This window comes from Schistocerca gregaria, chromosome 7 (genome assembly GCF_023897955.1).
Source record: "Schistocerca gregaria isolate iqSchGreg1 chromosome 7, iqSchGreg1.2, whole genome shotgun sequence".
In the NCBI taxonomy this organism is placed as follows: domain Eukaryota; kingdom Metazoa; phylum Arthropoda; class Insecta; order Orthoptera; family Acrididae; genus Schistocerca; species Schistocerca gregaria.
The window spans coordinates 178,888,167-178,903,986 of NC_064926.1; positions in this window are offsets into that span (position 1 = coordinate 178,888,167).

Genomic DNA, 15,820 nt, shown 5'->3' on the forward strand with positions numbered 1-15,820 from the left:
GGATAGTGTATTGAAAGGAAGATATAAGACGAACATCAACAAAAGCAAAACGAGGCTAATGGAATGTAGCCGAATTAAGTCGGGTGATTCTGAGGGTATTAGATTAGGAAATGAGACACTGGAAGTAGTAAAGGAGTTTTGCTATTTATGGAGCAAAATAACTGATGATGATCGAAGTCGATAGGATATAAAATGTAGACTGGCAATAGCAAGGAAAGCGTTTCTGAAGAAGAGAAATTTGTTAACATCGAGTGTAGATTTAAGTGTCAGGAAGTCGTTTCTGAAAGTATTTGTATGGAGTGTAGCCATGTATGGAAGTGAAACTTGGACGATAAATAGTGTAGACAAGAAGAGAATAGAAGCTTTCGAAATGTGGTGCTACAGAAGAACGCTGAAGATTAGATGGATAGATCACATAACTAATGAAGAGGTGTTGAAGAGGATTGGGGAGAAGAGAAGTTTGTGGCACAACTTGACAAAAGAAGGGACCGGTTGGTGGGACATGTTCTGAGGCATCCAGGGATCACAAATTTAGCATTGGAGGGCAGCGTGGAGGGTAAAAATCGTAGAGGGAGACCAAGAGATGAATACACCAAGCATCTTCAGAAGGATGTAGGTTGCAGTAGGTACTGGGAGATGCAGGGGCTTGTACAGGATAGAGACTGAAGACCACAACAATAACAACTATCTGTATCAGGAAATATTGAGGGAGGACAAGTTTCTCTCTCACTTATTTTTCATAAAGATTTTGTTACAACGTTATGTACCTTGTGCGAGACTTGGTCGAGTCTCTAGGAAGTTAACGGCCTTTGCAGATGTTGACGGAGCCTGCTAGGGCTCTAAAAGCACGAGGTTTTTTTTCCATTCATTGTTTGTAGAAACGGCATTTGGAAGTTGAAAGCAAGTGGCGGTGAGCCCATTCCTCAGTAAATCTTGCCAGACAAGCCCACCGCCGTAAAGGGCAGACAAAGCACCCTCTAACCGAGACAGGTCTCCAACAGGACACCCATAAAGACAATTAATATTTTAACAGTAGTATATTGAAGGAAGTAAGTGGGAAATTAAAATCCGCAAATATTCTTGTCTAGGAGATTTGCAACATAAATTGGAGTTAATTACTAAGGCCATACAAGAGATAGTGTAAAGAAAAGGAATTACATACGTACTAGAACTCGAGAAGACAACTTCTTTGTATCTGTCGAATTGTTAGTTGTAAAAAGAATTGGATGATACTGATGTAGATTTCTATTATAAATTGAAAAGTAAACAATTTGTCATTAAAACTACAGCAAACAAAAATAAAGAATGAGTTCATAGTAAACTGAACTTGAATAAGCCGTAAAAAGCTATTAAGTGATGATTTATTAACGAACAGTTCCTCTGCAAAGCAGCGTGTTCAGGTTTCTTGCATCTTTAACTTTTTGCGGTTTATTCAAGTTTACTTTACTACGAATTTCAACGGCAGTGGCTGAGCATATTATAAAGCTGTATGGAAAGAAAGAGTTCTTCTGTGAGTAATTTAGAAAATGCAAAAATAAAACATATGTACAAGCATATTTGTTTTCTGATCCGCTACCCTGCCAAAAATGCTGAATAGTCTTCTATTTTAGATTAACTACATGCGCCTTTTGGGAGCTGATCTTGTGAATTATCCATAAGTCACTAGATCGGCGAACTTGAATAATGTGGAAACTACACGGTGGAAAGCACTGCAATTCTCATACAGTACCTATAAGACATTGAGAATAATGTAATGTTTCGATTTAGTTTTGCTCAGAGACTATATTAAACTCATCGTGTTTCGTGTGCATGGTAGCAGTAAATTTGTTATTATAAATATTATTGCAATCACGATCAGTTTTCAAGTTTAGACAGCACCGCTGTAGTCATGAAATTCATTCCATATTTATTAGCGTTCTTTCTCAGTGAAGGACCAGCCATTACTTCTTCTGCCTTTAGGGTAGATGTTTTATTCGGTGGTGTCCCTCTGTTTGCTTTCCTTCTCTAATTTCAAATGTTGCATTTATTCAGCCTACCGCAACTTGTCCAAAAACTAAAGACGTTCTTTGGTCTCTAGCAGATCTTGAGAGAAACCACCCTAATACTCCAGATTTGGTGCTGATACATCTTGCTCTCAAGATATGGTCCAAATCGCCCTTCTCCAGTGCCGAAAGTCTTTTGACGCATATTGCACTTCCACGATAACCCAGTTGCTTAAAGTTCTTTAAGAGGGGTGCAGAGAAATACCTGTTTTCTTGAACTGTTGCAGGTAACTGACAAGCAAATTATAAATTTTAATTGTAACAAGAGTGCATGTTAGACTTACATTTTTTGTGTTCCCGTAAAGCAAGCATAGAGGACAGCACCAGTAGCAGCAGCTACAACGACAGCTCGTATTTATACACATTTTTCTGAACAGGCTGAACCTGTAGAACTGTTCTAACCAGTAAAAGTGCTGTCTCCATTCATGTCTTATAACGTTGCTGGACGTCACTACAAAACAAGACTTGTGATAACAAACAAAAGACCCACACAGCTAGTTTAGTCTTGGCACTGCCAAATGAGCATGTGTGTCATAGTACGCCAACAGAGAGTCAAATGCTGATGAGGAAATGAAATGGTTTATAGAAACATCAAGTATTATTTCATCAGGCATCATATCATTAACATACACCCATACTATGATTGTTGATTATGACAAATAGTGAGGCGCTATTAAGGCAACCAATAAATGTTTCGGCAAATTGTGCAAAATATAGATACTTTTACAGCTTGTGTGCTGTGGTGCGGCGGTGGCAGTCACCGTATCTCGCAGTGTGCCACCACTCACAGCGTGAGCTTTTCATCTGTCAACTCTCTGATTGAAAGACGCCACGCACACACTGAGCGGTTTTCCACGTGCCATGGGAGTGCTGTAACTTATGTTTCAAGAGCACATTACTTGGTCTACAAATCCATGTCGTATCGTTTCGAAATTCGAATAGTATTTCTGCATTTGCGCTTACAGTGCATATAGCATTAGCTGTCTGTCAGGGCAAAATTCACCTCATAAACACATACGAAAACCAAAAGTGACAGTCCTAAAGACAGAAAAATAAAATGCACATGAGCACTAACGATGTTACAAATTCTTAAAAACAACGTAACACCCAGGTTATCTTAATTTCTCTTGAAAATTCAGTAAGTACCTACTGAGAATTTGTTAAATGCACAGTGTACAATATACCTACTTGCTTTATGCTTGCAGCACAGTGAATAATTTGCTGATATCACTGAAGACTGGTTATTCAAAATTCAGGTTGTTCTAGGTGTTTCATCTTATATTCTCTTTGTTTCTACTCATAAAAGATCATAAAACATTCGACTTTTGGGACACGATGCAATATATCATATTAATAAATAAAGAGCAGTGAACTAATGTGAATCATACCGGACGACCGCTCTTATGCGAGGTTTGTGGAAGTTGAAATGTTTTCATTATAAATGTTCTCTATTGCCATGCTGGGGTATGAATGTTGACAATTCTCTCATCAAGCGACTGTGGAATAATTTTCATTACTGCACCACGAAATATTAGACGCTATGTAGACGAGAGGCAATTGCTGGCACTCGTCGGTTGTTAACCTTTAGGCCAGATCCGATAATTTACAAGTGGAAAGTCACTAACTGTACGTGATATTAGATTTTAGACAAGAAACGTTATTTGTAGCGTATGTGGATAAATAAAGCATGACAGAAATACGTGAGACTACCAAAATGGCGCATTTTTTAGATGTTAGCAGGTAAATCAAGTAACGTATGATAATTTAAATTAACAAAATTTGCTTGTTGATGTTAGAAAACTGCCAATGTCGTCGACGTGAAAGCAGACGTAAAGTTCAAATGGTGGAGCTTTTAACACAGGTAGACACACATTATTAGCGACACAGAACGTGCGAGGTTAGATTGTCAGGCGCATCCCCAAAAGTTGATTGCCTGACACTTAACTGCAGAGTACGGGTGTTCGATGCGTCGTAAGGCGTTTTCTCGTTTCGTTTGCTCTGTTTTTTTATTGTCGTACGTTTCACACGACGGTACAATGTTTCCCAAGCACATCCTCATTACATTAAAATCCTTCAATGTTCATGTACAGAGCCGTGTTGTCAGGCTTGAGAGTATGTGATTATACAGTTAATTTCCACGTGTGGTGTGGATAAATGATTAGATTTTTTTGTGGATGGATGGGAAGTAACTCTTTCTCTCATTTGAGATGTTTTGATTTTCCACGTTTTAGTTGTCAATAAATAAATACATGTCTTTTACAGTTTAAATGTTAGTACGACTAACAGCATTATACAAAGATCACGTAACAAACTTAGTACTGTTGGTGGCATGCACAATAGCTTGCACAATACATATTCCTAGCTGACACTACTTCCTCTATACGATTTTGTTACTTCTTCATTTATGATCTAAAAAATCTGTCGTTGCCGTCGAGACCTAAACATTGTGTCTGTCCCTAGACAGTGCATCATCACATATCCTAACAAATCGTGTTATCATTCAACCTTTTACCCATTTAACTGTTTAAATGTTTATCATTTGCTATTTGCCATTTAACCTTTCACCAGTTATTGTTTGCCAATTGTGACTCAAGTACCTGACACTCCACGTAGCTTACACCACCAGTAGCTGAGATGCCCAGTAGCTGACGTCCCCTGTAGCTTATATCCGCAGTCACAGGCACGTCCCTCCCCCCCCCCCTTCACTTCCCCCAGTAGCTGAACCCCTAGGAGCTAAAAACTTCAGTAATTAACATCCTGCCCCCAAGAAGCTGACATCTCATAACAAGCACTAGTAAATCGTACAGAGTACTCAGAATTACGTTTGATGTGTAAAATTCAAAGACAGCAGTTTCCACCGTGTGATAGCATTATTTAGTATTAAGAGCAGCATGTGGCAAACATTTTGCACTGCAAGATGCAGTTTAAACCTTAGCATGAAGTCTCTAACATACGAGGACATGCTGAAATGTACTGCCTCTGAACATTTTTTACATGCAAACCCTGAAAGATTTTTAAATAAAACAAACGTTATTAAATTTCTACATTTTTATTGACCATGTCAACATATTTTTTCTTAACATAGTCACCCTGGCGACGAACACAGTTTAACCAATGAGAGACCAGCTTGCTGATACAGCCACAGCGGTATGTTTGAATTTGATGATGGAGTCACAACCTCACCTCTGTTTGCAACACTTAATCACAATTAAAGTGATGTCCTCAAAGGTGTTCTTTAAGTGGAGTTACGCTATGCTACGCTACAATTCAGAGTTCTCTACTGGCAGAGTACTGTAAATATGTGTACGAGAAGAATAAAGATGTAGAATGTTAATAATGTTTTCTTTCAGATAAAAAGTTGTGAAACTATTAACATAAAAAATTCAAAGAAATTAGTTTTGAGCAAGCCCTCATATAAAAAAGAGAGAGATGAAATAGAGTTGGAATGTTATGCAATGTGTGTGTGTTTGCTTACCATATATTTTCAGAAAAAATCGAAACCTTTTTAGTATGGAGCCTGAAGAAGGTTGCAGAAATGCTACCATATGACTGAATGGCTTACTTCAGATCCTATATCTATCTCCATAGTTTTGAGAAAAAGTGGAAAAAACTGTTTTAATATTTCACAGGGCATTTTATTAATTGTTTGCAGTGCCCATGTGGGGGATACCACTGTGAATAGCTATTCTGATTTATTAGGTACTCAAATATTTCTCATGGTCATAAGGTTTTTCTGAAACGAGTGAGAAATAAAAATCTGAAAACCTTCAAATCACATAATTAACTGTTTAATTAACATGTAAGTAAATGTTAGGGATAATGTGTAAACAAGCCAATATCTGTACATGAAAACAAACTGTTTAGCAACACAGGTAATCACAACTACACATCTTCTGTGTTTGATGCTGCCACAGCAGTTAGCCACTGGTGATCAGTAGTTCCGAATTCTAGGATGTATTCTCCATGCACTTCGGAAATAGCCGACACTTCTTTCCATCTATCATCGTCTTTGTGTTGATAGGACTGTAGTCATCTGAATAGGCTCGAAAATCTGGGAAGTTGACGCTGAATCAAGAAACTACAGGTAGTCCTTATTTGAATGAGCGTATGTTTAAGCCATTGATCATACTGCAGGCTTTTACTGTCTCAAATTGCTATTCACTGAAGACAAAATGATGAAATGTTGAAACACTGAATTCTACATTCAAGTGCCTTTGTAATGCAGTCGTTTCTAGTGAAAGAGTTGTCCTCTTGTAAAGTCTCGTCTACCACATCTTGAAGGCCAAGATTTTATCTGTTGAGATAACCTTTAGAGAGAATTGGCATCTTGCACTCTTGATATGATGATATGACCAGTGCAGCTTGATAGTGTATACTCTGTCTTCGTAGTTATCTCTTGATTGTGCCAAAAGCCCTATGCGGCGGCAAGAAAGAGTGTCCCCTGACAGGAAAGAATACCGCTATTTACCAAACATTTTCAGCATCTACGAAAGCTCGACGCTTTCATACTAAACAGTGATTTTTATTTCGTGCTGGGCAGCTATCACAAAATTGATGGACAATTTCTTTGTCATTGTCGATGCACATGGTGAGGTAGTGATAACACTTTGTTACGACTTTCTTGAGCGACCTCTTCCTGATAAAGGTAATGAAATGTTGGACTGTCCTTCAACCTGTGAATGCTGAAAACATTAACCGTCAGCAGCCGGAAATAAAATAGGTCTTAAACAGATACTCTTGGTAGATGAAGCTCCTGCGTCAAATCAAAGCTCAGACTCAAAATACGTTTATTTTCTTTGCACAGTCTTTCACTTACACACAAAACAGTATAAAATTTCTTGGGCTTTTGTGCTCCATTAAATCTCGAACCGCAATCCGTCGAGATGCCCCATGCAAAGTTTTGTTTTTAATTTTCACCATTAATTGCACACATCTACAACACACATTTACCAGTGATGTTCCTAAATGAAGATCAGTATACTGGTGAAATATTTTCACATAGTATTTGTATTTGATCGGAGAAAGGGGATTAACTTCTTTGAAAATTTCATACATGATCCTTCTATTCAGGTCAGTACTTAAGTAAAGAAGCTTTCCCAGCGTAACACAATTAGACGCTTTCGTCGGAAATGAAGATATGAGCTCATGAACTTTGGCAGTTTCAAGTTCTGATGTTGAATTCCCGCTCTTTGACTCTTATCGTTCACAATTAGAGCAGTTTCCAGGCAGAAGTAGCTGTCTTATTCTATTTACCCTTTTTTCACCAAATGAAAATAAGCTTAGAAATGCTTGTCTGCAAATCTGGATACGATTTGTTCCTACAATGCAATAATCTTTGAAGAATTTGCCTCTGGACGTTTACTTCCCATGGTCTACGTCGTTTTTTGATTACATATCGTTCCTACTGTTCAGGACGACATACACCTTTCCTGTTGCTTTCCTTATGGACAGGTTCAATTTCACAATCATATTACCTCAGATAGAATGTAAGATACTATGAGGACACAATAGCACAACCTACTGCTTGCTCTGCAACAATGACTTGAAAACATAGATGCATTATGTATATCGTTCTCCCACCTTTTCTGACAATCACAGCATCTCAGTAAAGTACATGGAGTTATTGTTCAGAATTGTTGAGAGCAAAATCGCCCTATTACCCGGACATGGGGCTCTTTTGAAATCAACGAGAATTTCTCCACTGTATATTTCGGCTATATGATAAAAAGCGGAGTTTATTTCCACACTCAAGGATGAGCCTAACTTTAAGGAACGCAGAAATGAAAATACCACAGAATCAAAATGTCATACTGAAATATACTTCTTAACATGATAGGCTTTGGCAAAAAACAAATTCTGTAGTATGACTGTTATAAAACATTTTCCATCATCGCTATCTTGCTCTGTGGTTGGCTGAAAAATATTTTCCAACGTCCCCATCTTCTTAAAAAAAAATACCCCGCAGTACCACCTTTAATTTATGAATTAATCATTGTCTTTTAATATTTAAATTTCTTACCCACCCCCATCTTCAACTTTTAAATTTCCCACGTACTACCATCTTTAACACTTAAATTTTCCACTATCTTTAATTTTTAAATTTGCCGCCGCCTGACGTCTTTAATTTTTTAATTTACCGCCATTTTGACGACATCATGCTGCTGCAGCCGCTTAAATTACGCACCAAATACTACCACTTCCGTGGTATAATGTCACCAGTAAACAACACACGAAAGCTTGAGATCTCAATCGAGCACAGAGTGGTATGTTCGCGATGATCTGTGGTGACAGTCTATCTGTACCAACATCAGAGCGTAGCTGATGTCAGTAGCGTATCTTTACAGCCCCACAGATAATTCTACGATCTCCAGAGGGAGCCGTTCCTATTCGTTTTACCATACTGTTTTCATGAGTCCATCTCGCTACCATTCGTTCCATAATCATTGCGCTGCAGCTCGTTCTCTGTGCTATCTGCCGGTATGATGCACCATTGGCCGTCATGCCAATGATTTGATTTTCATCATACTCCGAAACATACGACATGCTGCACGTGCAAGTCCTGTGGGGCTTGCAGGGTAGCGATCTCCTCCAGAGAAGTTCCAGTAACATTAAACACATCGTTCTTCATCTACGGGAATGACATTCCCTCCACTAGAAACAAACATTCGTCATGATAAACTCTTATAAAATAATGCCAGAGGCTTGAAAATAATGACATACAAGTTTGGTACCTATCGCTTAAAATATTCGTAACGTAATGTACTCACTTTCCATCGTATCGGAAGATCAGCCTACATCTGACATATATTAATTCGAGACACACTGCGGTATACTCAGTAACAGAAATTATAATTCATCTGTGACAACGATTATTCTTTCTTGAAAGCAGGACACCGACCAGAGACAGACGAAATTTATCTGGCTGCGAATGTATATAATATTACGCGGGCATGAGGCTATAATTGGTTTGAACAGTGCTTTCTTCTTCTCTACACAATATAATTACCAAGCTCCAGAACCCTAATAGGCTACAAAAATACAGACACATGATAAAAGCTAAGCGGCATGAGAGCTACCGAACTGGTACCTCCGACACGTCTCTATGGCCAAAAAGGGAGCATATATGACAACGACGCCGAATTTATAAATATATTGACATCTACGGGGATGATGTCAACGCGTACCAGATAATCGTAGCCAACAGAAGTTAGCGTACGGTAGCCATTGATGATACTGAAACAGCAGGTAGCTTCATTATAAAACGCGGTAGTCTGCAAATTGAAAGAGCATGTTGCAGAGGAAATCATGTAAAAAATGTCGGTAGAACTCTGGGCGGTTAATAACAGTTGCGGACAGTTTGTGTAGCAGTGAACGGAAGAGGAAGAGAGATAGTGAGAGAGAGAGAGAGAGAGAGAGAGAGAGAGAGAGAGAGAACGTGTTATTTTATTCGCCTGCCAGCTGGCGATAGATGGCGCCGTTAAAATTGCAAAGTGGTCACTTAGGGAATATTCTCTGAATTTATGTTTGAAGCTTTAAAAAATGTTCAGAGGACAACAGCAAATTATGTGAAGTAAAAAACCACATTACAGATGGGCTCAGATATAAAAAGGTGTTGTGATGAAGGTAATTCGAACCTTTTCCTCATAATTCAAAGGACGCAGATTAAATTACACCATCAAGAAATATTTCAAAGTAACACAACTGCTAGGGTGAACTGTATGAAATTTCATCACTAGCTAGATACAGGGCATTTCAAAATATAGATTCATCAAATTGGTGAATTGCAACTTACGCCTAGGGTAACATAGTTCCTATGCGGGGAATCAGTAGACAGTGTGGTGTTTGATATGTTTTATTTGTGCATATAATCTTATTTCGGCTTCATTGCCTTCTTCAGTACACCTGTAAACAATAGCATTTATTTGTATCTTGCATAATATTTTATTTATGATGATGTTTTTACGTTGGATATTGTACTCACATCCTGACGATTTAGACGGACAAATGTCAACTTTGAGTAAACTATTACTTCTGGGGTAGTTTATGAATGTGGTATTTTTTCAGAACGTTTTTAAGTTGTTCGATGATTTGATTTTCCCCATATCTTGTAATAGGTTTTTTATTATTTTGACAGACGTAGTTATTGAAGTTCCACACCTGTCTGTTTACTGAAATATATTTAAGTTGTTATTGGTCGTGTATCGATGGAACGATTATTGATATGTTTGTGATTTCTAGAGTCTTATTTATAAGATTTAAATAATTTTTTAAGCCTCTGTGGGCTAGAAATAGGTTTGCTCGTTTAGTATGTCCCTGTGGATCATCCTTAGTGTGGATGTATATTTCAAATTCCTCCAAAAGTTTCATGACTGGACCTTTTCGGATTTCGTGCAAGATTTTTAGTGCTTTTTTAATGTTGTCAACTTTGTGTTCTTCATTTTCATTTGGCGAGGCTCACTTGAAGGAGTTGCTCTCACTTCGCTGAAAGCTGATTAAAGTGGCATAAACTTGATCGCTCTGCTCTCCCCAAGTGTCGAATAATCACTCCGTTAAAGACATCGTACTGTTTGCATCCACAGCACATGTCTTCTTAAACTTTATATGAACACTCGAAATGCATAAATACACCCGTAAAAAGTAAATCCACATCGGTGAGTCGAATATTGAACGTTTCATTGCCTTAGAGAAACTGACACTAATGAAAAAACGAAATGACTAGTTACGAAATAACTGGAGTAGAGATTAGAGGTCAGATACCAAAACGTGTGGACATTATGTGGTCATTTACTGAAGGACAGTAACCACATAATCACCGAATGGTGCACCAAGAATTAGAATGGAAGTTCGAGCATCCATGAAGTTCCGAGACTGATTTTATTTCTGGCATATAAGCGACATGAACGACGTATCTACAGTGTTAGCTAAATCTAACAATTGTAAACAGCAAATGTGCATTCGTCAAGTTAATTGTGAGAAGAAGGCACTGTTAAGCGGTGGACATGCAGTCATAGCGTGTCAGCGTTGTTGCGCCACAAATCGAATCTCTAAATCAAGTGTTGAAGACATTTTCCAGAATTTTTGAAGAAGACAAAAGTGTGCGTGACTCCCGAACAGATAAACGGTGCGTGGATACCTGCGGCGATTTGGTTGAAATGCAAAACGCCGAGAATCCTTATTTGGAAAAAATAACCTAGGGTGACGAGACTTGGTATTATCAACATGAAACTGCCATAAAACGACAAAGTGCAGAAACTGGCAGGAAGGGTCACCGCTACACAACTAACGGTGAAGTCAATGTGACACCAATCATTTTGAAGGTAACACAGAAGATGTTATATGCATATGTAGGAGAACACTTCTTGAAAGTAGAAGATACATCAAAATACCGTTGCACAGTAAAGACTCTGCAATTTCAGTGAACAAGTTTTGTCGTAGATTCACTCTTTAACATTTTATTGCACTCAGATTTATTACTGTTAACAGAGTTGTGATCCGTTGCGCAAATTTACATTTGAAAATGAACACTTGAAAGTACAAAACCAGTAAAACTCAGAAGCAGGTAAATTAAAGTCGGTTCTCTGGTAGAATAGCTATTGGCGGTGGATCTTGTGCTGGCCTGTTGATGAACATTTTCTGCCTTTGTACCGCCATCAAAGTCTTGAGCTGACACCACATATCAAGGACTCCAGCACCGGTCTGTGGCCACCCCGCTTGAAGGCGTTCGAAGATTCCAATTCGCCAAAGAGAGCCCAGACGACTCTTTGGCGTTTTTTTCCCCTTAGGCCTTCAAAGGTGGCTGTATCTTCCGTTCTGCAACCCTTCAGGATCAGAAAGTGTACGATATTTTCTTGCGATTGTTTTGCATGAGACGGCTGTTTCTGCACGTACGGGTGTAACTCAGTCTCCCTGCTTTGATGCAGTCGACTGTTATATGCACAGACTTTTGTCTCCAAATGAATCTCTCACCCTCCCCATCTTTTCGGAGCTTGCTACATTCTTAGTTAGAACAAAGAAACCCTGGTCACGCCAAATGCTTCACTAGAATTTAATTACCTCTGCGATGGTCACATGACGTGACGTCAGAGAATTTCTGCTTTGAGGACAGGTTTCGTTTGTCTAATGCGATTTCAGCAGATATAGTACTTCAAAATAGTGAAGTGTGGCTTAAAGGTACCACGCGTATTCACTTACAATATTTAATGTTGTAATTTCGTGTGCTTTGTACTTGTCTATGTTCTGTCTGTTGTGGGTTATTCTATAATATACTTTGTTCTTGTTTGTGCTAGTTTCTCCTGTCACTAAATCATTTTTTCATATTAACGAATGATGCTGACTTCTGAAATGATGTTGAAAAGAGCTTAACCGTGATGAATTAGAAGCTGTGTTTGGCCTACAACAAACTTGCGTGAAATTCCTTGTGATACTCGAATGCTTTCTCATCTTGGTAACAGCTTATTTTTTAAACGTACTGCATTTGCATTATGCCTTTGTGAGTATTCGACTCACATACTTAAAGAAGCAGATACGTGAACACACGTGTATCTTAATGCAAGCCATCCAGTTTTTCGGTACGACCACGCTTTTCATTCGATATACTCTCATGAAAGAAAGCACTTTCTTTCGATATGTAATTGGCCAAAGTCTACTGCCTTTTCGTGTTATTACCGTTCTTACTTTCATTGTGTCATCTGCTTATACAGCGTGAGGCAACTATGACAAGCCACCCGAAATATATCCAGGATGAATAACTACTCGAGGTGCAATTTTCGTTCAGTTACAACGAACAATATAGCGGAATTCTTGACGTTCACAAGTAATTTTTGTTTGTAGTCAACGAATTACAACACAGACTTTTTTTATGGAAACGTCTACAATTCGTTGTAATATTGGAGAGATACTTGTAAGTGGACTTAAACGACATAAATGAATTGTACTTCGTCAAACAGGGCCGCAAACCACTGTCTCACCGTCGGGAGAAGAGGTGCCACAAGCGTCTGCCATTTTAAACTAAATGTAAGCAAACACATAACTCAGGTACGGTTCTTGTGTTTATCTGTGCATTTGAAGACTCTCAGTCTGTTTTCTGGTGTTGTAACAATCACTCAAAGAGGTGGATAAAGACAATGCTCTTGATCTGTCAACGTTTGGTCCGTATTTTTCAAGATATAATCAATTATATTGGAAGTGAAACATGGACGATAACTAGTTTGGACAAGAAGAGAATAGAAGCTTTCGAAATGTGGTGCTACAGAAGAATACTGAAGATAAGGTGGATAGATCACGTAACTAATGAGGAGGTATTGAATAGGATTGGGGAGAAGAGAAGTTTGTGGCACAACTTGACTAGAAGAAGGGATCGGTTGGTAGGACATGTTTTGAGGCATCAAGGGATCACAAATTTAGCATTGGAGGGCAGCGTGGAGGGTAAAAATCGTAGAGGGAGACCGAGAGAAGAGTACACTAAGCAGATTCAGAAGGATGTAGGTTGCAGTAGGTACTGGGAGATGAAGCAGCTTGCACAGGATAGAGTAGCATGGAGAGCTGCATCAAACCAGTCTCAGGACTGAAGACAACAACAACAACAACAATCAATTATATCTGTTTTATTGGTGGAAATTTAAATACACTCAACTACTTCGAGTAAATAAGATGGGCTAGGGCCCCAGTTAAAGGAAGACACCCTATTGAATATAATAAGGGTGGTATCAACATGACAGACGTCCCAACGGTCGTTCAGGAAACGCAAAATGGTCTTTACACTCACGCAACTTAAGACTTCTCTACTTTTGTCTGTGGCGAAAATTTAAACAAGTGGTTTATTACGAAACACCGACGACTCCTGAAGTCACGAAATATCTTATAAGGGCCTATGCTGCCGTTAACTGCAGATGAAATTACGAACCGTACCTGAGTTACGTGTTTGCTCACATTTGGTGTAAGAGGGCAGGTGTTTCTGGAACCTCTTCTCCTCACGGCGGGTCAGTGGTTGGTGGAGTTGTATTGACACCGCCTGATGAAATCTCATACGTATTATCTTGTTTTAGTTCCCTTATGAGCTTCTTTCAAATGCCATATTTTGATTGGAAAAAGTCTGGGTTGTAATTCAATGACTACAAGTGGTAAAAATTACTTGTGGACGCCATGAAATTCGCCATGTTTTCCGTTATGTAATTTATTCATTCTTTATATATTGCTGGTGGCTCATCATAGCTGACTCACCACGTATAAAGGTGCAAAAAAAACTGGCCCAGAAAAAATTCCGAGCACCTCCCCTTACGGCATTGATTCTCACACATTTTTACGGCTGAAAACGATAGTTTACACTGCGATGAGTAACAGGACGACATTCTTGACAATCTTTGACCTTGCCGATACTCACCAAACGACTCCAGCCTTCTCTAAAAACTCCATTGTACATGCTCACACCCCTTTAGCGTTAGCGTGAGCGCAATTTTGCTGTGTTGCACAGGATGGGACCACTAGGGACCGTTCAAAACCATTCGGCGAAATTTGAATGTGACACGAAGTAGCAGATCGTCTCTATCCTTTTTCAGCCTTCCTGTCGTGTGATGACGGGGGTGGGAGGTGACATTAGTACACGTGTGAAGAAAACAGCAGAGTCCATCTGAGACCTCTCAGTCTGGCATCACCCTCAGTGCCACCTGCCCAACTTTGTTGAGTACTTCAAAAATATACGTGCACAGAGACTAACAAGACACTGATTGTAGACGCCGGTGTGGCAGGCAACCATTTCGAGATAAATAGCACTTAGTCGCTGAACTAAAGCCTGCTGGCCATCTACGAATTCTACGTGCTGTAGAAAGGGATGCCTGTCACATCGGCGCTTGGTAATCAGTTACTTGCTGTCTCTGCACAGTTTAATTTTTAAAGTTCTCAGAGGCGGTTGAGATTGGTATCTAGGGTCTTGCCGCACTGGGAGATCTCAGAGGGATCCTATGCCATTTTATTCATGCATGTGTCAATATCATACAGCGACGTGATCACGTCACAGGAGGGTGCCTAGCAGGAGGTCTGAAAAAGCTTAAGGAAGATTTGCTGGTTCATGTTAAAATTTCGCTGAATGATTTTGAATGGTACCTTGTGGTCCCACCCAGTGTACCAGTGCAAAATTTGCGGTCGCGCTACACTCGAAAGGGCAGCAATCGCGTTCAGTAGGATTGTAGGCCCACTGTGTACCTACAGAACGGTTGAATGGTGAGGGAGTGGGGTCTCTGCAGTGTCAAAGATGATCAAGAACGGCATCTTGTTATTCATCACACTGCGACTGTAGTTTTGTACTGCGACATTTCTAGAAATCGACAACCAACAGGATGGAGTGTTTCCAACGACGAGCTTTATGCTGCCTCCTGAGGCCTTTTCGCGTCGATACTGAGCCGTGGTGTTTCTGAAACTAATTTCTAGGTAGTTCATAACTGTGCGACTGGTCCCGGCGGAGGTTCGAGTGCTCCTTTGGGCTTGGGTGTGTGTGTTCGTCCTTAGGATAATTTAGGTTAAGTAGTGTGTAAGCTTAGGGACTGATGACCTTAGCTGTTAAGTCTCACAAGATTTCATACACATTTGAACATTAGTAGTTCATAAGAAAAGCGCATGATTTAAACGCTGTGTGTCGTATATCTGATCTTCGTGGCAGAGGGGTCAAAAGAAGGAGTGAACTGTGAGTCAAAGGGGGTAGAACGACCTTCCCATCGAGTAACAGGTCCCCAATGACAGATGCATAAATATGGTAATCGACTGTGCTTTCCAGAATGATGAGGTTA